Raw genomic sequence first — 22,837 nt, 5'->3', positions numbered from 1 at the left:
TTACTCCAAAGAAACAGTTTTGTATCAAATAACATTTATTCTTTCGATGAATCTTTGTAAAAGTATTCAATAAGACCAGAAACAGATGATGCTCGTATGAGCTAGTCAAATACAGAGTAAGTGTCTCAGGTTACCCGTTCAGGCTAAACCAATGACAACATAAAAAACTAGCTTGACCAAGGCTAGGTATACATGTAAGGTTATCAGTCAAGGCTAAACCTTTAAAATGATAACGAATTACTAATCCAGGATAAATCTGAGTCACATGTATATCCGAGTCCACAAAAAATGCTGGAGCTCAATCCAAAGCAGGAAATCAGTCAAAAATCTTATGTATGAAATTTTTACTCGATCCATCGAAAATATTTCAAAATTCAGTATATTTCACATAGACCAAATTTCATTTCAATAGTTTAAAAATATATATATCATTAACAACATTTCATAATGAATTATAATCAAGGATACTGGTATGAACTTACAAAAATACGGTAGCTCGATCCAGAAAAAAATGTATATCCAAGTTTGCAACAAATGCTAGAGCTCGATCCAAAACAGAAAATCAGTCAGAAATCTCATGTATAGACCAAATTTCATTTCAGTAGTTTAAATATATATATAATTAACAACATTTAATAGTGAAATATAATAAATGATAACGGTATGAACTTACAAAAATACGGTAGCTATCCACACGCGACGATAACTACTTGACAACTTTTCCTTTTCCCCCGTTTATCAATTGATTGATTCGTTTCTTAAATCTAAATATAATAATTAAATTCAAATTATCAAATTCAAAAATATTATCAACTCATTTATAAGCATGACCGTTAGGTTTTTATCTTTTTAGAAATTTTCCCTAAACTTTTTCGTTTCTCTAAATTTAGCCCCTAAACCCGAAACTCCAAATTTAATCAAAATTTCATAAATTCCCAAGCTAATAGAATTTTTTTTAAACTAATACAGCCCATATTTATTCAAAATTCACAAGAATTCTATGTAATTATATTATTTTATAAAATTAGTCCTTTAACTAAAAACTAACTAAAATTCTTTTACATAATAGTCCTAAACAACAACCTAGATTATATATCTATCATCTAACACAAGAACAACTAAGATTCATTAATGTAAAAATAAAAAAATCTTTAATAGTTTCAAAAAAAGGAGATACGGGTTAACTGGTCCTAGTTGCAACGATCTAAAAAATATAAAAATTACAAGAAACTGTTTAAAATGGTCGAACCTTTAATACTCTCCCATGGCTTTTTCTTTCAATTTTCAGTATAAGAACCATTTAGAGAAGATGGTGTTTATTTTATTTTATTGTACTTTATTTAATTTTAATTAATTACAACTTTACCATTTTATCAAGCATGCATTTTAACAAATTAAAAGCCCAAAACCATCCATCTAAACTTGCTATGGTCTATTTACCATATAAATCCTCCCTCATTTAATAATTAATCCATCTAACCGTTTTAATTCATTAACAATTAAGTTTTACATCTTTTACGATTTAGTCCTTTTTAACTAATTAACTAACCAAAATATAAAATTTTCGAACCGAACCTTCACATAGCTAAATAGTAACCCCAAAAATATTTACAAGCTCAATTTTCAGAAACAAGGTTCTAATACCTCATTTTCCAAAAACACTTGACTTTTAGGACAACCACAAATACTTAACTATATGATCAATTAATGAAATTTATTAAATCAAAATCTCATTAATATTATAGTTGACTCATAAATATTAATTAATGATATTTACAAACTCACTCATCGGATTTGTGGTCCTATAACCACTGTTTCTAACACCACTGAAAAATGGACTGTTATAAGAGGACTCCCAAGCTAACCTTGCCCTTGTCTTGAGGTAAGCCAGCAGCACTCATCGATGATTACCCTAGATATTGATCAAAAAGGGATTGTAACTCAGATCTAATTTCTCCTTTGAACTTGTCATGGTTCTTAAAACAAGAATCTAGTTTGGCATCGATCCATGTTAACTCCATTTGCAGTTGAGACAATTCATGTTGCATCAAGCCTATCTCCTTTTGCAGTCGCATGGTGACTCCATTATTGGCCATGAGGATCATTGAGGCTCTAATACATATGTTAAGGGAGAAAACTCAAAATAGAAAGAAAACTAAGCTATATTTCTTAATTGCCTTCCCCTTTCTTGATTGGGCATTAAAAGGGTGAGTAAAAGCCATGGAATGGCACACTGGTAGGTGACAGTAATGTTTCCTAAGTTGCACCGTTTCATTGAACGATCATTTAACTTAAGTGAACCATTTTGGACACAACCCTAACTCCCTCCCCACAACGTACCATTTTCATTAAAATACTAAGACTTAAACGCAATGTTTTTACATTGACTCAAATAACAAAAATTTAAACAGTTGGTTGTTGTTAATCATTCTTGTTGATTGTTCCATATCAAAACTCAGAATCTGGAAACTCCGGTATTGAGTCACCGCGCCAACCGTCATTTCCAGTGGCTGGCAAAATCTTGCTTCACCTCCAAACTTGTTTTCTCATGCTCTTTTAAAATCTATCCTCTGTTTCTTCAAAATCATTATCGATTTTCCTAGATCTAAAACCAAAGTTGCGACCTAGCTTTCTTCGATCACCCTCCCCAACTATCAGATCAACCCCTCATTTTTTGTATGTTGTTCCTCTACTCTTAAGCTTCACTTTCACTCTTGGGATTTGTAATGGAGCTCTAAAGCTTCACCAAGCTTTTCCTCTCCACTGTCCAGATTTATGGGCTTGGTGTCTCGTTGCTGTTGACATTTTTGTTCTATTTTTGGTGGTTTGGGGATCTTGGTTCATGAGTTGTTAGTAGGTTTAGTAGGTTGAAGATAGGAGCTGGATGTTGAAGATGATAATGGTGAATGTTCTTGGTGAGATGAAGATGGTGATAAAGAAAAAGAATAAAAAGGAAAGGAAAATATAAGAAACATGGAAAAAGAAAAAGAAAAGGAAGAAGAAAAAAGAAATAAAGTAAAATTAAAAAATTAAAAATTTTAAAATTTTAAAATATTTGTTTAGATTATAGGGCGATGACATAGAATCCATGTCAGCAGTTAATGACACAATTTGTGCCACATCAGACTTTCGTAACCCTTTTAATGTTAGATAACGGCACAGTGACTAAAATATTATTAATTAATAACATTAGTGACTATTTCATAACAATTTAAAGCTTAGTGACCAAAACATAATTTAAACCATATATAAGTGACTTTTTTTTTGTAGTTTATCATAAAACAATTTAACTTCTAAGAAAAATAATAGATATTCAATTTCTCTTACTTTCTTTAACCTAAATTATCCAACAACCCTTTTTCTTATTTTCCTTTCTTTTTCCTCTCCCCATTTTCAAACAAAATATAGGCTTAATGTTTTAACCGCTAATTTCATTAAAAATAACAATTTAATGTTTTTTTGAAAGATTGATGGTTAAATGTGGCTTTTTTTAAAAAAAAGGTTGGGGTCAAATTTAACTAAAAAAAGAATAAATGCCAATTTGACAAAAAAAATATAAACTTTAAGGGTTAAATTTATCATGATACCAATAATTAAATTAGTGCTTCATAATTTTTGCCTCTTTTAACCTTAAAACTATTAGATCGTGTCAAATTGTTCATTTTCCAACAAAGAATCTTACATGAATTTTCATGTGTATCATAATAAACGAAAAAATAATTAAGAAAAAACATAACAATGACATGATAAAAACATGAAATCCAAGCTCTTTCCTCAACTTTTTTTCATCGATCTTAAAATCCCTAATTTCTAAATATCCAAAACAAAAACTTAAATCTTTGGTCATCAACTCTTAATTTCCTTAAAATTTTCATTCATCAAACCTTCTTCGTTTAATTGCAACATGTCAAAAGGAAAATCTTGTGACTCATTCATGAAATGAGTATGTATGATGGGGAAGCGAGTGAATTGGATTATGCATGGAGTGGTTTAAATCTAAGAAAAAAGTTTTTTAGTTGAAAGAACTTTTGTGTATAGTTAATTTAACAATTATTCATAAAATAAATTACAAATTTGGGGTACGAGGATAACGGAGAAGGTTGTTCGGTTGAAAGTCGGGAATGATGTATATCCATCTCACACAAAGCACAAGTACTTTTAGGGAAAAAAGATTACTATAAATATCACAAACTAACTCGATTTTTAAAATTTTAAATTTTCCTTATGATTGAAAGTCATCTTCTAAACCAGATTTTTCCAACATAAAATTCAAATAAGAAATCTAGGTTTCTCATGACTTGGTTAGGCAATAAAACCCCTCAAGTTTGGGGTTGTCGAGCAACAACTAACTTGTTAAGGTTATGCATGAAGGCTACTTTGGGTAGTGCTTCTGTAATTGTGTTGGCAATTTGATCGATCATAAAAATGTGTGTGATATCCAAATTTTTCTCTAAACATGATGATGAACGAAATGTAAATCCACTTCAAGATGCATCATTTTGCTATACATAATTGGATGTTGACTTTGAGATGTCACAACTAGATTTTCACAAAAGATTTTCGAAGGATGAGATAGTGAAAGTTTGAACTATTTTACCAGATTCATAACCCAAAGAGTTTTAGAGTCAGCATTGTGATTGCTTGATATTTAGCTTTGGTGGAAGAGCGAGGAATTGCATATTATTTCTTTAAGGACCAACTTATTAGATTTGGATCAAAATAAAGAACAAAACCAATTTTCGATTTTTTATTAGTGTAATCACCTGCCCGATCAACATCTGATTACATATAAAGATTCGGATCCAAATGACAAGTGAACTAAAGACCATAGTTGAAGGTCTGTTTCAAGTGCCAAAAAATGTGTTTCACTACTTGCCAATGTATGTATGATGGAGCATGCATAAATTGAAAAAGTTTGTTCATAGGAGACAGACTATCAGGTCTTGTAAAGGAAAGATAGTAGAGTTTCCCAATAGTTTTTTCGGTATATAATGGCATCAGTATGGTCAAACTCATCTAAAAGCTTGTAATGGTGAGAGGAGCTCATGGGAGTAAAAACTCCTTTGTTTCTTGCATCCCTATTTCATTTAGGATATCCTAAATGTATTTTCTTTTTGTCGAGAATAGACCATTTTTAGTTGGTATTACTTCAACCCTAAGAAAAATTTTTGATAAAGTTCTTTAAGTGGAAATTTCTGTGAAATAGAAGTAATAACCTATTGGACAACAATTGAATTATTACTAGTCATGATAATTTCATCTACATAGACAAGTAGAAAAATTGAAATACCAAAGTCATCATAGACAAATAAGGATTCTTCACAGGCAAATTATTTGAAGCCAATTTTCATAAAAATTTTGTGAGTTATTTGTTCCATTATTGAGGCGCCTTCTTGAGTCCTTGTATCACCTTTTTTTTAATTTAAAGACATGGTCAGGATGATTCAGATCTTCAAAACTTGATGGTTGCCTCGTATAAACCTGTTCATCAAGATAACCTTGTAGAAAGACATTTTTTACATCAATCTATTGAAGTGACTACTTATTTTGAACAACAATTGCTAGTACAAGGTGAATGGTTGTAGGTTTACTTATTTTAGCTTCAATGTTTGAATGTATTAAGACAAGGGGTTCTTGGCTCGAGACCTGGAGTTGGGAAAAATTAATTTAGCTTCAAAGTTTACTTGTCTCGAGACAAAGACCACTTGTCTCCAGGCTTAAATAGGATTATCCTAAGACTAGTTTGCCAAGTCTCGAGACACTAAGCATGTAGGTCAAAATATAAGGTAAATTTTGTTCTTATGGTCTCGAGATATGTTTACGTTGCCTCGAGACATTTTTATGTTATCTCGAAACTCAATGGTAAAATAACCTTAAATGCACATTTTCAAGTGATCAAACAGTGCCAAATGGTACCTTAAATATATCTAAAATTTATACCAAAACAAGACAATCAATTTAACATATACAAACACAACCAAACATTATCAAATTATAATCATCAATGTATCATATTTTAATTAACTAATTCACATAATCAAACTTATATAAACTAGCATAATTATCTACTAATTAAAGATTAAAATTCATCTCATAAAACCTTATAAGCCAAGTACTAAATATACCAAAATGACCACTTAAATGACATGCCCAAAACAACTAGATACATGTCATTTTAACACCAACACATATATACATACAAAAGAGGTAAAAAGGTGTGTTTCGAGTTGAGTTTTTGAGTTGGATGCTTGACCACTTAAAATCTATGTTTACTCATGTCCAATACCTCCGCATAGAAACAAACATAACTGTACGTTGAGTATTGAATACTCAGTGGTGCTAATATAATTCAAATTCATTGTGTTAAGAATAGATTAAAGTAGGAATATATATAACAAGTATTAATTACATTAATGCATACTACTTTAATTGTAACGATCAAGATTTCAACGACATTAGAAAATTCGAATTAAAGGTCAAAATTAGTAAATCAAGTTAGCAGAAAATTTGAATCGAGCATTTATGTGTGGCTCCAAAATTTTAAGATAGAACCGTTAAGTGGAATTAATTTAATAAAATATTTTATAAATAGTATAGGAATTAAATTGTTTAGTGACCAAAACGATTAAGAATTGATTTAGAAATTGGTAGGACCTAAAAGTGATAATTACGTCAATGTTACAATAGCAATTAAAATAATACTAAATTAGTTTAGATAATTAATGTGATCGTGGCCATAAAACTCCACTAAGCTAACCATGTTATGATTTTAACCCTTGATTATTATTTTTGAATAAATTGACTGGGATATTATAAATAAAGGATCAAGACAAAAATCTAATACCCAATAGGATTGGGCTCTGTTCTGCAGACTGTACCGAAAAACAAAGGGTGGGCTACACATAGGAAATAGCCCAACAAGCCTTAAAACAAAAGAAAACTAGAGTAGAAAATGAAATAATAAATAAAAGAAAAAGCAACCTATGATCATTTCCCAGTCTAATCAGCCAGCTGGATGCAATTAAAATCCCAACTTTCTATGCCGAAACGTCACACCTGCTCAGTAGATAACAGTTACAAAAAAATCTTTCCTCTATCTGCTATCATTTTCAATTCACTTCTTATTTGAAATCTCTTCAACCTAGGTTCCTTGGCCATTCCTCTTCCAAAGCAACTTCATTGCAGATCGGCACATCCCTTACCAGGTACATCTTTTCCCCTTTTACTAATGCTTCCTTCGCTAGCTTATGGGCCTGAATATTTTCTGATCTTTGAATAAACCAAAAAATGATTTCTTGAAACTGAGATTTACAACTTTGGATATCTCTGATAATCGCTCCGACAATCGATTTATCCATATCTGCCGCTTGACATTTTTTTATGATTGTTTTCAAGTCCCCCATAAGCGTGATTGATCTTATACCCATTAAAATGCCTAACTTGGTTGCCTGTAAACATGCAAGGGCCTCTGCTACACACGGACATGAAACATTGGCATGAAGGGTCATTTTTTAGGCTTTAATCTCTCCCCTCCAGTCTCGAATGTCAAAAGCTGCATCGAACTGTACTATGTCCCTTGTTGTCTCCTCTCTTTGCCCCTGTGTTCTAGCAATCCCCAAGGTACGCTTTTTCTTTCCTACTCCTTCTAGTTCTGTTAAATAGCTCTGTATTTTCTGTACTAGATCCCTTCCTGATGCGAGTTTTCTTTCATGCAACATTTGGTTCTGCAAGCTCCATATAATCCACAGAGCACAGCAAAACATCTGACACTGTTCCTTAGTGCCTTTTTTGAAAACCCAAGTAAGTCATGTCCTAATATTTTGATCTAGATGTGCTGTAACCCAAGCCATATTAAGATTCTGCCATACTTCAATGCTTGTAGGGCATTGTTGAAAGACATGGAAGCTATCCTCTTCCCCGGAGCAACATCAAGGACATCTCACATTTGTGGTTATTCATTTGCATCTGAGATTGGCTAGTGTAGGGATATAGTTTCAGGATATCCACCAAAATAGAAGTAGAATTTTTTATGGAAGTTGTAAATTCCATGGTTTTCTGTAGAATTCTTTAGTATCGGTTTGTAATAAATAGCTATTAGGATCTGAATTAGTATCTTGTAATAGTTTATAGGAGCTCCGTACTGTCAGAAGGTTCACCTTTCCAAACAAGCATGTCTTCACAGTCTGATACTGCAAGTGGAATCTGCAAAATTCATTGAGCAATGTCCGTTTGAAAGGTATTAGTAATAACCTCTGTTTTCCACATCTTACTTGTACCATCAATTAAATCTGATACTAATTTCAGCTCTCCATTGTCATCTCTATTCTGCCAAATAACAGGTTCTACCCTTGGAATCCACCAATCCATCCAAATTGAGATGTGGCATTTCCTCTCCCAACTCTCCAACTTAGCCCTTGAAGAAGAAGTCATTTTGCAGCCCAAATACTCTTCTAGGTAAGAGAAGGTAAACTCCCCAACTTTGCACTTAGAAAATCAGACCGCGGATAATACTTTGCTTTAAGAACCCTGGATAAAAGTGAATTTGGATAATTAAAAAGATGTCAACCCTGCTTGACTAACAATGCGATATTAAACTGGCTAAGATTATGAAAACCCAAACCTCCATTTTCTTTTGAACTACAAAGATTTTTCCAAGAGCACCAATGAATTCCCCCCTTTCCATGTCCCTTTTGCCATCAAAATTTCACAACAATTGATTCCATTTCATTGCATAAAGATTTTGGGAGTAAGAAGCAAGCCATTGAATATACCAGAATGGCTTGTAAGACAGCTTTAATGAAAACTTCTTTTCCACCCTGCGATAAAAATCTAGTACTCTAATTGTCAATGCGCTGCTTTAGCCTATCCTTCAAAGCCTAAAAAAGATTAATTTTTTTTGTCCCTCCATGTTCGGCAAACCTAGGTATCGTTTTGGTTCATTTGAACTTTGACTTCTCAACAAGTTGACAACTCATCTTCTTTATTCCTCCATTGTATTTTTACTGAAAAAACAGTTGATTTATCAAAATTCACACACTATCCCGAACATCTTTTATACTCGTTTAAGATCTTGAGAACAGCAGCCGTTCTACTTGTTGCCTCCCCAAATAGAATGCAGTAGTTTGCAAATAATAAATGGGACATCTGTGGATATCTTCTACTTACCTTCTTTTGTAGCTATTCTCATACGAAGAGAAAGGTCCTCTCCCCATATTAGGAAAAGACTCCCTGTCTAAGTCCCCTAGTTGAACGAAATGTTACTCCAACAATTCCACTGACCATAACCTTATATGAAACATTAGACATGCATTTCATAAAAGTATCAACCCATCTTTGAGCAAATTCCATTCAAATCATTATCTACCCATCTGGTTTTACCATCATATGGCCCTTTTTCCCCACTCTTTTCTATTTTAGAGTATGCAATATTTCATAAGCAAGCAATACATTATCCTCTTCCTGGCACAAAAGCACTTTGAGCACTATCAATGCATTTATCAATCACTTCTAGAAATCAGTTCACTATAGTTTTCGCTATTATTTATAAATAACATTGCATAATCTAATAGGCCTAAACTGTGACATATCAGATGGGTTGTTAATTTTTAGAATGAGCACAATATGAGTTGTGTTAATTGAATTGACCTACATATCTCCATTCAAGAATTATACACAGTGAAACTACTTCCTCTCCAATAAAATGCTGGCACTTCTGATAAAAGATTGCTGGAAATCCATCATCACCTGATCATAGACACATCGATCAATGTTGTTACCCATAAATGTTTAGATTCGTCAACAAAGGAATCCTCCAAAAACCACTAGGCTTTAATTATAGAACAATTTCCATTTTGCGGTCTTCCTTCCTTTTTTGTATCAATTAAAAGAGGACGATCAAAAAAAGAATCTACCAAATGCTGTACTTTTACTTCCGAAAACAAATAAACCCATTTATCATTGGCAACCTCCTATCTAGACGTTTTGGTATATTTGTATCTGGGAGATTACCTCTCTCCTATGTGAACCATATGCCGAAGCATCCCACATCATGTAGTTGACAAAACTCCAAAGCTTTTCGAAACATTTCCATCTTTATTTCATCCTGGGGTAGGCTACCCTTTTTTTTCAAAACCATACATAATTTCATTGAAATCTCCACATGCTAACTAAGTGACATTCTCTTTTTTATTTAGATGTTTCAAGACAGGTCGTGAATCTTCTATATCTTGTGCATATAGAGTTCCATAAAAACTTGTAAATTGCCAATTAACGTCTCTCATTATCTTTCACTACCACATCAATATGCCTTTTAGAGAACATTTGTAGTGAAATATGAATGGCATTCTGCCAAGCCAAACATAACCCTCCTTTAGTACCTTCCGAGTTCACCTTAATACCACTCACAAAACCACATCTCTGTTGAACTCTTTCCATTTGAATTTTGAAAAGTTTGAAGACTATATGGGGATAAGTTTTCAGCGAATGTTGAAGTCTTCTAACTTTCCTTGGACTCTTTAGTCCATAGATGTCCCAACTTAAAATTTTCATTGTACCTGGTCGGTTATCCACTTCAGATGTTGATAAATAAGTGATTAAGGTCCACCAATCTCCTGTTTCTTGCTGAGGTATTATTTATCTCCTCATTTCTTAGTAAATCATCAAGCTCCTCTCTTACTAGGGCCACATCCTCCAAATTGTGATCCAACATATTTAGGGTGTGATTAGTCATTGAATTATCTTGCTCCGTACCAGCACGTATAAACTGCCTTTCAAATTAAAGCCAAGAATTGGATTAAAAGACTTCCCATAACTTATCCTATGCTTCACCCTACGCTATCCATTTTTCGATCCCATGTTTATCTCATGAATTCCACCCATAATTGCCTCACCTTCCCTTCGTAACGAGACACTGTTCATAGCCAAATCTCTTTGGGATTGTGCTCTTATTGACAAATCCCACCCCATTTCAGTGATTTCCACTCCAAGCGTCATTTTTGGCTCACAAAAAGAATCAATATGGCCTAGCTTTCCACTTTTTAAGAAACTCGATTTGTTTCTTCCTTTTCAATTGACCTTGATCTGCATAAATTTTCTATGTTCTTTCCCCAAATTTGACACATCATATTCCATAAAATACCTCAAGAAATTTCTTAATTGCTAGAGAACAAACCAATAGGCACATCATGTACTTGAACCGCGAAAGGGGTCAACATTAAAGACACTTGCAACTAATCCTCCCACCAATATGTCCTTGGAGAGCTTTTCATATACCTTTTTCCCTTAAATCTCGGATTCGAACACCCCTAACAAGATGCCACAAATTTGCCATTGAGCTTTTCATGGTTATAAAATAAATTATGCTTGCTGTTAAAAAACACCCTTCTAATTGAAAATATTCCCCATTCTTTTTGTACTAGGATCCTCTTGAATTTGAATAGCAACCTCTTCCTCTTCATTGAACATTGATTGGGATAATTCATTCTCTATTATTTTTCAGGGACACAACACAGATAACCAAAAGAAAAGACAGAAGAAACAAGGAAACCTAAATTCTTGCCAGAGGCAGCAGACACAAGCGTGCTAGGATTGTAGACTTACTAACCATTGATTATTAATTATCCTATTAACTAAAAGTTATTATTAATGATTAAATGGTGGAAGGAAAGAGAGAGATAATTTTCTTTCATCTTTTTTATTCCACTAAACGACAAAACAAAAGAAAAGAATATTTCCTCCAAGTCTTCACTATTGTTGTTACCTTTGAAGACTAATTTGGTAAGATACAAAGCTAATAAACTTAGACCTTCAAAGATGGATATTCAAACAATCTTGAGCCTAGTCGTTTAGTACGAACCATCTTAATCAGGCTATCAATAATTAAGTTATCTTTTCCTAAAATATGCTTGTAGTAACCCAAATCTAGTCTAGACGTTTTAGCTGAATCTGGTGATACCATGGTGATGTCTCGTGATAGTGGTTGAAACTAGGTTGTTACGATAAAATAATTTTCTATTTGTTTTCACTTAACCTTAAAATCGTTACTTATCTAGTCAAACTTTTTTGTAAAATTTATTGCGGAAGTTTTTTTAAGTTGTTTTGAGTAAATCGCGTGTTTAGAGGAAACTTTGTATTTTTGATTTAAACGTCTTAGCAGTTATAAATTCGAAAAAAATAAATAATAACTCAAATTAAGTCAAAGTCCCAGAAAATTCGTAATTTACATTAAAAATTACCCTAGAATATAATTTAAAATTAAAATACCCAAAGTTGAAGAAAAATTTAGGTTTGTGTGGCCACCACCATGTCCTTTGTTGCATTGATTCTTCAAGTCTGGGAATTACCTGCCCAGATTAAGCAGGAGGGGTAAGTTTATGTAAACTCAGTGTGTAATTTTCCGTGTAAACAAACAGATAGTATACAAATTAAATATAGTCTAAAATAGTACCGAAAGTAGCACTAGATAGTAATTTGTAGCTGAGCTATCAGTGTATTAGGCTTAAAGCCTTTCAGTACACTTTCTCCACATATATCATCCCAATGCAATGCAACATACAGTCATAGCATGTTATCGCATAGTGTCATGCATATAATCAGTTCATTATTCTAATCATGCTCAGTATACAGTTATACATATATCATTCAGTCAATTAGGGAATCAAAGCATTGCTTACCGACCCAATAGTAGGTTCACAGTCGTCTTGGGCGACCCGTGAAACCTTAGCAAACAAATCATTAAATTGGGTTCACATGCCCATGTGATCTGCTCGTGTAGCCCAAACGGCCCAGATTGGCCTTGGCCGTGTGGATCACATAGCCTAGCCCAACATCTCACACGCCCGTGTGGGCTCACACGTGTGGCCAACACGGCCCAAATTGGTCGAGCCATATGTCAAACACGACTTACCTAACCATTGCACGACTGTGTGAGGAGCGCACAGCCTGGCTCGTTGCTCACACTCCCGTGTTTCGTCACACGACCTTCCACATGGGCGATCACACGCTCGAGTGGCGTCGACATAATGCTTTTTCAACATTTCATCAATCTTCATTTTTGGTGTTTTGAGTACAGACTTGGTTCGATTTCGACATGTAATCACTCCCAAGCACTCCAGAACCTATATTCGACAATAAAACACAACTTCAGTCACTTAATCCAAATTGCTACGAACAAACAATTCTCGAAAACCATCTACAACCTTACCTTCTAATGAATAATAGGAATTCTATGCCCTTAGAACGCTGATGTATGATATTCAGCCCTTCAATTAACACTTACAACCAGCCAAAACCCCTCTTTAACCAAGATTCAGAAAAGAAAAAACACCCACAAGATGTAGCATCCCAAACCCGGTCCAGACATTGTGGCCGAATCTGACATGCCATATCGAAGCGTTAAAAACATTTTATATTGTTGATCAAGAAAAACTTACTTAGTGTTTTAAAAGATAATTTTATTATAGGTTAAATTGAATGGAAGTTGTGCACCAGGTAGGAAACCGGAAAAGCGGAGGTGAGTCTATCAGATTACCTAAGTAATAAGCTCCCTTCGGATCCAATCCTAGACATGCACACCGTCATTGTCATACTTTAACGTCATGTATATTTTTAGGAAACCGATTTGATTAAGTCTTTTTCAGGAAAAGTGATTAATTATGGAAAATACTTTTATTGCGGAAGCTTTGCTTGTTGTCGTGTTATTTTGAAATCAATTTTTTTTTAAAACGCGCCCTAATGTTATCCAATTTAACAGTTAAAATAAGTAATACCTAACTTAGTAATACATATTAAAACCATCAAAAATAATTAAACGACCTTATTACATTTAAAAGTCCAAACCTTTCAGAACGGGTGGTCACTCCGAATTCCTTCACAGCTTCAAGCCCACTCCGGTTGGGGATTTCCTGCGTAGATGAAAATAAAAGGGGTGAGTTTGGGGAAACTTAATGTGTAAGGAAATCTCATTCAAAACTTAAGTCAGCTCAAGCCTATTGGACTTAAGCCCATTTAGGTAACAATGGTATTGGACCAGAGTCCTTTTCAGATTACAATAAACTGGGCCTTAGCCCCTTATTCAGATAACAGTATGGCCCATAGGCCTATTTCAAAATACATATAACATCAATAACATATGCAAGCCCATTTGGGGAGACTATTCAACCTACCAACCGTTACATTCCACCCGTACTAGCCCTACACTCCATGTGGGGAATAGCTCAACCCACCCAGCCCAACACTCCACAGTTGTAGCCTTACTGCTCAGTTAACAGTAAATTGAGGCAAAGCCTTTAGTACATGGACAAGCCACTTTCAGTACTTCCTCCGTCAATATTCTAATCCCATGCATCGGATAATAACATGGCATGCAGTAAATAACAACAGTCAAACATGCATTTAGGTCAGTTTAACCTTAGGGGTATTTCGGTAATTTATCTACTAGGGGTAAAACTGTAAATTTTTCACTTTAAAAGGTATTTTAGTAATTTATCTATTTTAGAATTTTTCATGCATATTCTTACTTTTCACGTACTAACAGAATCACGTACCGAGAGTTCTTATCAAATTGGGCTCGTTGGCCTATCATTCTAATTTTGACACATTAAGCCCAAAAATATCGAGGGCACAAAAATCATGCAATTTGCAGTCTAAATTTTACAGCTTACCAAAAACATTAATCGATTTACCTCGGGAGCATTCGCACACTCGTAAATCTACAAAATATCAGTTTTTGGCATTTCAGCTTTTCGACTTTTGCCGATCGAGGGTGTTGTTACACACCTGTTTGCGATGATATGCTAACGAAATCCACACACGAACTGCCTACAGTTGGATTACTAACATATTAATCTAACTATTCAAATACGAACTACGTATAACCCCTTACAATATTCGGCCAATCACACCTACAGATCATAGTAAGCTTATAAGAAATCAATAGGCAATTCATTAACAAATTTTTTGTCAATGTTTACCACATAATCAAAATTTCACTACAAGCTATCTTTTTGAGCAACAGTCACTAAATCATTTATAACTGGAGCTACAAAACTCCAAATCAAGTTCAGTTAATTTTCCCTGAAAATAGACTCATATATCTTCTATCCATAAAATTTTCATAATTTTTGGTTTAGCCAATCAATACCAGAGTTTTCTTAAAGTTCCCATGTTTCACTGTTTGACTAATCTGACCACTCTTCATTACGAACTAAATTTCTCATTGTACAGAATTCAAAATATGTTCTCGTTTATTTCATTTGAAACTAGACTCATTAAGCTTTAATTACATAATTTATTCACCTTCTAACTCATCTCTCACAATTTATGGTGATTTTTCAAAGTCACGTTACTGCTGCTGTCCCAAGCAGATTTATTACCAAATCATTCTTTCACACATAACTTGCATGCATGTTATTTAAACATGTATATCACTAATCAATCATCACATATCTATGATTTTGCTTAAGTATAATCTCTATTTCATCATTTTAAAGCACAACATGTTAGCCGATTTTTTCCTTTAACATCTAAGGCACATGCATGCTCATTTGTTTGGCTCAATTTCACCTATCTTTCATTTTTTATCAAAAGAACATGAAGCAACAACCATTTTCTTTATTTTAATTCATGACTAAATGCTCACAACACAACTAAAAACCAAAATATGCTTCAAGGGTTAAGGTAGAATTAAGAAGAACTCATGAACCTCAAAATAAAAGCAAACTATCATGAACTTACCTTCAATTTTCTTTCCCAAGTGACCGAACATTGAAGAGCTTTCTCTTCTTCTTTCTATTCTCTAACTTTAGGCTATGATGAACAAAGATGGATAAAATTTTGTTCTTTTCACCCCTTTTTCTTTTAATAAAATTTCATATTTCATCCATTTAATTTTTTAATACAAAAGATATGAAATGCCTATCATGGAATATTTACCTAAATTATTATCATGAAACATTTACCTAATCCATTGTCATGGAATATTTACCTAACTCATTATCAATTTGTACCATGAATTATGGATATCAAGTGCTCATATTATCTACAACAATATGATGGCTGGCCACCTCATGTAAAATGGGAGGTTTGCATGCAAATCTTTCTATTTTGCACTCCTATTTATTTGGCCACTTCAATTTAGCCTATAACATTTTCAAACATTTTTACATAGGTTTTATTTCATAATTTCACCCCCTTTTTCTTATGGAACAAAAATTAACTAAAATTGCCGGGTTCTATCTTAAGCTTGGGCCTTCTAGAGGCCCACTAACATAATTAAATTTATGCTAACATTCATAGAATTCTCGAAAATTGGGATGTTACACAAGATCAATCAAAAACGATTTACCGAATTCGAACAAGCACTAGCAGAAATGAAGGAAAATAAAAGAGTGAAAGAATAAGAAGCAGATAAAGGGGAAACCTTAGTGAAATTTCAGCAATGGAGGGGAATAGGGTAAAGAAACTGCAGAGAATTTTGAGAAAAAAGGAGAGCCAAAACTTTTTGAAAATAGAACTGTTCAGAAAATCTGATAACTTTCTGACTTCCCTCCCACTAACCCTACTAACATACCACCACTTAATTCCCCATATCAACGCAACTCTAGCTGAAATTTAGAGCAAAAAATATTACTTATTCCATAGTTAGGATTCGAACTTAAAACTTCCAACACCAAACACTCCACTAAACCACCAGACCAGCAAGTCCATTCTGACATATTTTACCAACATATATTAATAAGCCTACTGATTAGAGCTAGGGGTTTAATCATTCAAAAGCAAAAATTTGCCCAAGCTAAAACTTGAACTTGGGACCAGTCACACACCCAAAATAGTTAATCACTGAAGCAGATACACAGTTGTGTGTCAAATTTTAACAGAACCAAAAATATAAATTTTGGGGCGTTACGATGCTGAATTTCCCACTACTTCACCCTCTTTAGAATATGATGAATTCTCCTAAATATGGCAGGATTAGAGTCCCTCGAAGAATCTTCCATGATTACATTAATAGCTTCAATATTATCTATTTGAATTAGAATCCTTTCAAAACGCCTATCCAAAGTAAGGTTCAACATGTCCAATACCCCTAAAGCTTTACCTCTAATAAAATGTAATTACCCAAATATCTAGTGAACTAATGATCCATTCACCATTATAATCCCCCACACAGCCACCATCTACTACAAAGCCTTCGTCGAACCTAACCAGACCATCTATATTCAAACTCACCTAGCTATTAGATAAAGGATAGTTATGGAGATGACTTTGTCTTTATGAGATGGAATCCTTGAACCAAAGGAATATTGCTTTGCCCAACTGTATAAGATTTTAATGATCTCATCAACACTACACGAACTGCCTTGGAAAATAAACAAGTTTCGATTCTTCCAAATGAGCCACACGATACTCCCAAAGAGACATACCCAATTAATTTTATTCAAAGAGGAAGAAAGATGGCTCTAAAAATTGTTCTTCATCTAGCCGAGAAGAGATCTAGTGTAGAATTCAGAAAGAATTTGTTGTGGAATAAGTTTATCCCAAATACCTCTGACAGTATGACAATCTCTGAGTATATGCAATACATCCTCATAATCATGTCCACAAAGGCTATAAGCACTGCTACTCCTACAGCCTCGCCTTACCCTTTCAGCATTTGTAAGGAGACGTTGCTTTAGAGCTAGCCAGATGAAAAAATGGATCCGATGAAGGCCTTTAAACTTTTAAGGTATTTCTCTGAACTATTCTTTTAAATTGAAAGTGCCTTTACAAACCTTCCCATAAGAACTTTTGAGAGAGAATGAGTCAGTCGAGGTAGCTCCCGAAATAACTCTATTTCTCTGAACCTGACGAAAGATGCAGTGATGGGACACCTCTTATTTTGTTGATGATATCCCCTGGCACCCAAAGTCTAAAAAGGTCCAAGTTCCAAGAGCCATCACCCGTAACTATAATACTAAGGGAACAATCTAGAATAAGGTTAGCAGAGGAAGGAATAAAATTTAATAAACGACTACAATTTGGAATCCAGGGGTCTTTTCCAACATTTGATACTATTTCTGTCTCCGACTAACCAAACCAGATTCTTAAAAATGAGGGGCCATACCTTAGAAATGGATCTCCATAAAAAAAACATCTTGATAAATGTTCTGATAAATCACTAATGACTCTATATTTCGACCAAAGAACCTGAATCTAGAAGGCATTGGAATTTGAAATGATGTTAAAACCAACCTTCTTCATGAATGAGGTATTATGGTCTTTCAACTGTCTAAGACCAAGACCTCTGTGAGACTTAGGTTGGCACACCGAATCCCAACTAACGAAGGTCGTTTTTAAGCTGCCATTATGAACTCCCCAAATAAATTTTCGAACCATGCACTCAATCTCATCGCAAACACCTTTGGGAACCATCATTATTTGCATGAAATAATTGGGAATCGAGAGAAGAACGGATTGTGCCAAAGTAACCCTACCAGCTAAAGAGAGTTGACTGGCATCCTAGCTAGACAATTTACTACGCACCCTTCCTCCACAAAACGCAGAGTGCTGCTAGTAACCTTGTCACAAAAAAGAGGCACACCAAGATAATGTCCCAAATTTGTAACTTTTTGAAAACCAAAAAAACCACTTATACGTCTCCCAAAGCTATCGTCCACACTTTTTGAAAAGAATATATTTGTCTTTCGCAAATTGATATGATGCCTTAAAGTTATAAAACTCATCCAGAATGCTTTTAATGACCCGAGCTTGACTATCATCAGCATGACCAAAAAGTATTAAGTCATCAGTGAAAAAATGATTTTAGTTTGGGTTTTATTGTTAAAAAGCTTTAAATTTTTTATGTAGGAAGCTTAAGATTTATGTATGAAATGGGTTAAATAAATCAAGTAAGATCATGTTATAAATGTGATAGATGGTAGTGTATAAGTTAAAATCAAGTTTAAATTATTTGGTTAAGGGTTTTATTTGTAAAGAATAAAAATTTTGAAGGTTAATAATAAATAATACTTGTAAGAGGTTCATGTACCATATTTATAAAGTTGGATTTAAATTTGATCGGGTAAATTGTGAGAAATGAGCATTTTAGTTATTAGGATGTATAAAGATTAAAATGAATAAAATGTATTCATGTGTATAATGTGTTGATTTGTACTTGAATTGTGTGATTAATAAATTTTTCATTTTTTAATTTAATTTTTTAACTAATAATGGAACAAACAAACAAATTAATTTGTGGGTTTTCAATTTAAAAAAAAACCCAATGATTTCTAAAACTCAAAATAAATCGAATTAAAAAAAATGGGAATTGATTTCTGAATAGTTTCAAATGTTGATTTCAATTTTAACACAAATCAATTGAGATATCGACAAGACCAAATGTAACATCTTCAAAACCCTCTTTGTAGTAAATAATAATATGAGATAAAATCTTAGCAAAAAAAAAGTATAAGATCAACGAAAACGAAAGTTGTAAGATATCAAAAGAAAGTTAAATCAACAAGTAAGACATAATGTATTAAATTAAGGAATGGACTAAAATTGTAAATATGTGAAAAATTTTGTGGCATAATTATAAATATAGAAAAGTTGAAAGGTCAATAGTGCAAACATCTTAAAGGTAGAAGGATCTAGAAATTAAGGAAAATGGATTAATAGGGACCAAATGGATTAATAGGGCCAATAGTGCATTTTTACCAAATTAAGTGATGATTCAAGGATAGAATTTTAAAAGATCATAAAGGGCAAAATGGTCAATTAAAAAGAGAGAGAACTCTAGAAGGCAATGATGATGTTGGATATTTTGATAATATTTTATAATTATTTAATTAGTTAAATATTACTTTATTAATATTTTAATGAGATATTTTACTAATATTTTATTATAAATAGCTAGTATAAAAGGAGAGAAAGATGAAGAAAAAAAGAGAGGATACTCCCATCTTTCCAACATGAGTGAGGGGGAGAGAAAAAGAAAACTTTGTTGTCTTTACAATTTGGTTCTTTTACCAAAAATCTATCATTTTCACCTAGAATTTCAAGGAATTTTCATAATCACCAAAAGAGAAAAGTGATAAGGAGACTATGGAGAACAACAAAATCACCTTGGGTTCAAGAAAATGTAAGTTGGAGGAGAGAGAAAATCAAATTAAAGTTTGAAATCAATAGGACAAGGTAAGAACATCAAGATTTCAATATATTTTTAAATTTGATATTATTGAAAAAGCATTAAAATGATGTTAAAATAGAGTTTTCTTATATAAAATTTTATGTTCATAATATGTTAGTGAAGGAAAATAAGAGGAAGTGATAGGAAATATTGTAGAAAGAGGAAAGGAGGGTGTTATAAACTTGGTTATCAACATTTTGCACTAAAATAGTTTTGGACAGCAGTAGTAGTTTGACTTTGAAAATTCACCAAAAATTGTATAAATTGAATTAGTGGTTAATTAAAGTATGAATTAAAGCCTATTGAGTCTAGTTTTACATAGAAGAAATGATGTAAGAAAAAGAATTCCATATTATGAGATATATGAATTTTTTTGAGACAATGTCAGATTGATTTCAGGTTCCCCTATTCTGACTTTAGAAAATCATAAAAAAATTGTCTAGGAGATAATTAATTTTTAGTAAAGAAAGGTCGAAGCTGTCAAGCAGTAGAACAGGGAAAATTTTTAAGAATTTATTGTACTTATTGGCTAAATTACAAATTCTAAAATTTTTATGGTAAATATATATTTGAGTCTAGTTTCAAAAACATCAAGTGGGTCTTAATTTCGAATTCTATAGCTCAAGATATAAATAATTTAGTGACTATGACTCAAGTGGACAGCTTTGATATGAACACATAAGTAAATAGTAGAATTATTGATAATGTTACATATAAGCATGTTACATACTAAAAGCTAAAAATTTTAACAAATATATACATAAAGGATGTGGAATGGAGAGGAGGAGGAGGAAAAAATATATGAATATATATATAGTAGATGAGTTTGAAATGTTTCAAAATGGTTGTAAGTGATGGAATCATTAATACATGTGGATATATTTTAAACAAATTGATAAAATAATAAATAAATAATTTTTAATTGGTGTGATATTGAATTCTTTGTTAAAATTTTATGAAGAATTAAATTGATTGGCACAATTTAGAAATAAATATGAAATATACATAAAGTGGGTAAATTAATTTTTTAAGTGCAAGTCCTCCAATGGTCTTATTTGTAAAACTTTAAAATTTGTGTTAATTTAATAAATTTTGTATCTTTGATTGAGTATCACGTTTTTATGAGGACTTGAGATTAGAAATAGATATAAGTGGATGATATGTAAAATGAAGCGGCGGTTATGACATCTGAATACAGTTCAAGTAATGATATAATTTAAATAAATAAAAATAAAATGTGGAACTTGTAGAAAAATGGAGAAGATGTCACGATGACAAGTTCGCCATGTCACTATGTAGAAACCCCAACGTCGCGGCAACAGTTCAAAAATCTTTATGAACTTTACAATTTGGCCTTTGATCAATTGTGGATATTTTAATGAGCTCCTTTAACTCATAATTAGTTCTACCGTAAATTCAATTATTACTATAATTAGTTAATGATCTACATTAATTAAATAATATGATAAATTGATCTAAAATTTCCAATAGTTGCTTCGACAACGAATGTGACATCATGATGCCTTGACTCAACGATCGGGTCAAGTATGGGGGTGTTACATCAAATGAACTATGTTTTCTTCCTAGCAATGATTTTGGAATTTAAGAAATAAAATAAAAAAGAATTTTGCAAAAAACCAAAGAGAAAAAAAAATGAAGAATTCTTTCCATTTCTTTTCTTGGGATTAGAAATAAATTAAGGCAAAAAAAATTCAGCAAAATTTATTGTTTTATTTATTTTATTAATTTATTTTCAAATTAAAAAAAATCATATTTAGTATTTATTTTATCAACTATACATAATATGTATATGTGTCAACAAATGATTGGGTGTCCTTTTTCTTTTAAATGTGATAGTTCGAGGAAGCAAATCGAAAATGCTAAGAGGGCGGTGAATTGACCTTTAAAAAATTTGGTGAAAGAAAAGGTAAGAATGAAACAAAGAACACAAAGAATTTAGAGTGGTTCGACCCCAATTGCCTACTCCACTACCTTAACTTTCCACCACTAAGGATTTTCCCAAATTCACTAATTTGTTCAACCTTTAAGGACAATGTTTAATCTTACAACTCCATAAGATTTCTACCCTAAATCTTAAGTTTCAAACCCTCTCAAAGAGATACAAATGAGAAAACAAAGAAACAATCCTTACAACATAAAATTGTTTGAAAATTGAAGCATAAATACAATGAGATACACTTGAGCAAGAGAATAGAGATAAAGCTCATAAGTGTATGTAAGAAGAATATGAAATTTTAAGCTCTAAGGTTATTTGATTAATGATTTTTGCTTGAAAGTACTTTCTTGAATGTTGTAGGACTTTGAAAGATGGTATTTATACCCCCTAATAGATTTCCAGCCGTTGAGGTTGTTGGTGAGGTTAATATGGCCGCTGGGGATGTAAAACCAGAGCATTTATTTCACTTGCAACTGCGAGTATCGATACCTCCAGAAAGGGTATCGATATTCTTTGTCATAAATGCTAATTCAGTGACCGTTGGAATGAAATAATCGATACTTAAAAAATATTTTACCGATACTTCCTAAAATAGGTATCAATACCGAATTGATACTTTGTAGGGTTTATAAGAAACAAAATACTATTTTGGTATCATTTTTAAGAAATTTATCGATTTTTTTTCAAAAAGTATCGATACCAAAAGCATGGTATCG

General features: G+C 32.7%; 1 long non-coding RNA gene across 2 annotated transcripts; it reads left to right on the top strand.

Moving 5' to 3' along the window:
- The first annotated feature begins 6,989 nt into the window (after positions 1–6,989).
- On the top strand, positions 6,990–11,827 carry LOC107897714 (uncharacterized). 2 transcript variants are annotated; one of them, XR_001684261.2, is made up of 6 exons: positions 6,990–7,205; positions 7,464–7,620; positions 7,732–7,800; positions 7,883–8,236; positions 8,340–8,454; positions 11,498–11,827. It is a non-coding gene; the product is annotated as an uncharacterized lncRNA (long non-coding RNA). The 2 variants fall into 2 exon arrangements; XR_001684260.2 differs by having other exon boundaries at positions 6,995–7,205; positions 8,340–8,464.
- The last annotated feature ends 11,010 nt before the right edge of the window (positions 11,828–22,837 follow it).

The sequence above is a fragment of the Gossypium hirsutum genome, chromosome A06 (assembly GCF_007990345.1).
Source record: "Gossypium hirsutum isolate 1008001.06 chromosome A06, Gossypium_hirsutum_v2.1, whole genome shotgun sequence".
NCBI classification, from domain to species: domain Eukaryota; kingdom Viridiplantae; phylum Streptophyta; class Magnoliopsida; order Malvales; family Malvaceae; genus Gossypium; species Gossypium hirsutum.
Note: the sequence above shows the minus strand (reverse complement) of the source record. Positions and strands in the feature narration are given on the sequence as shown.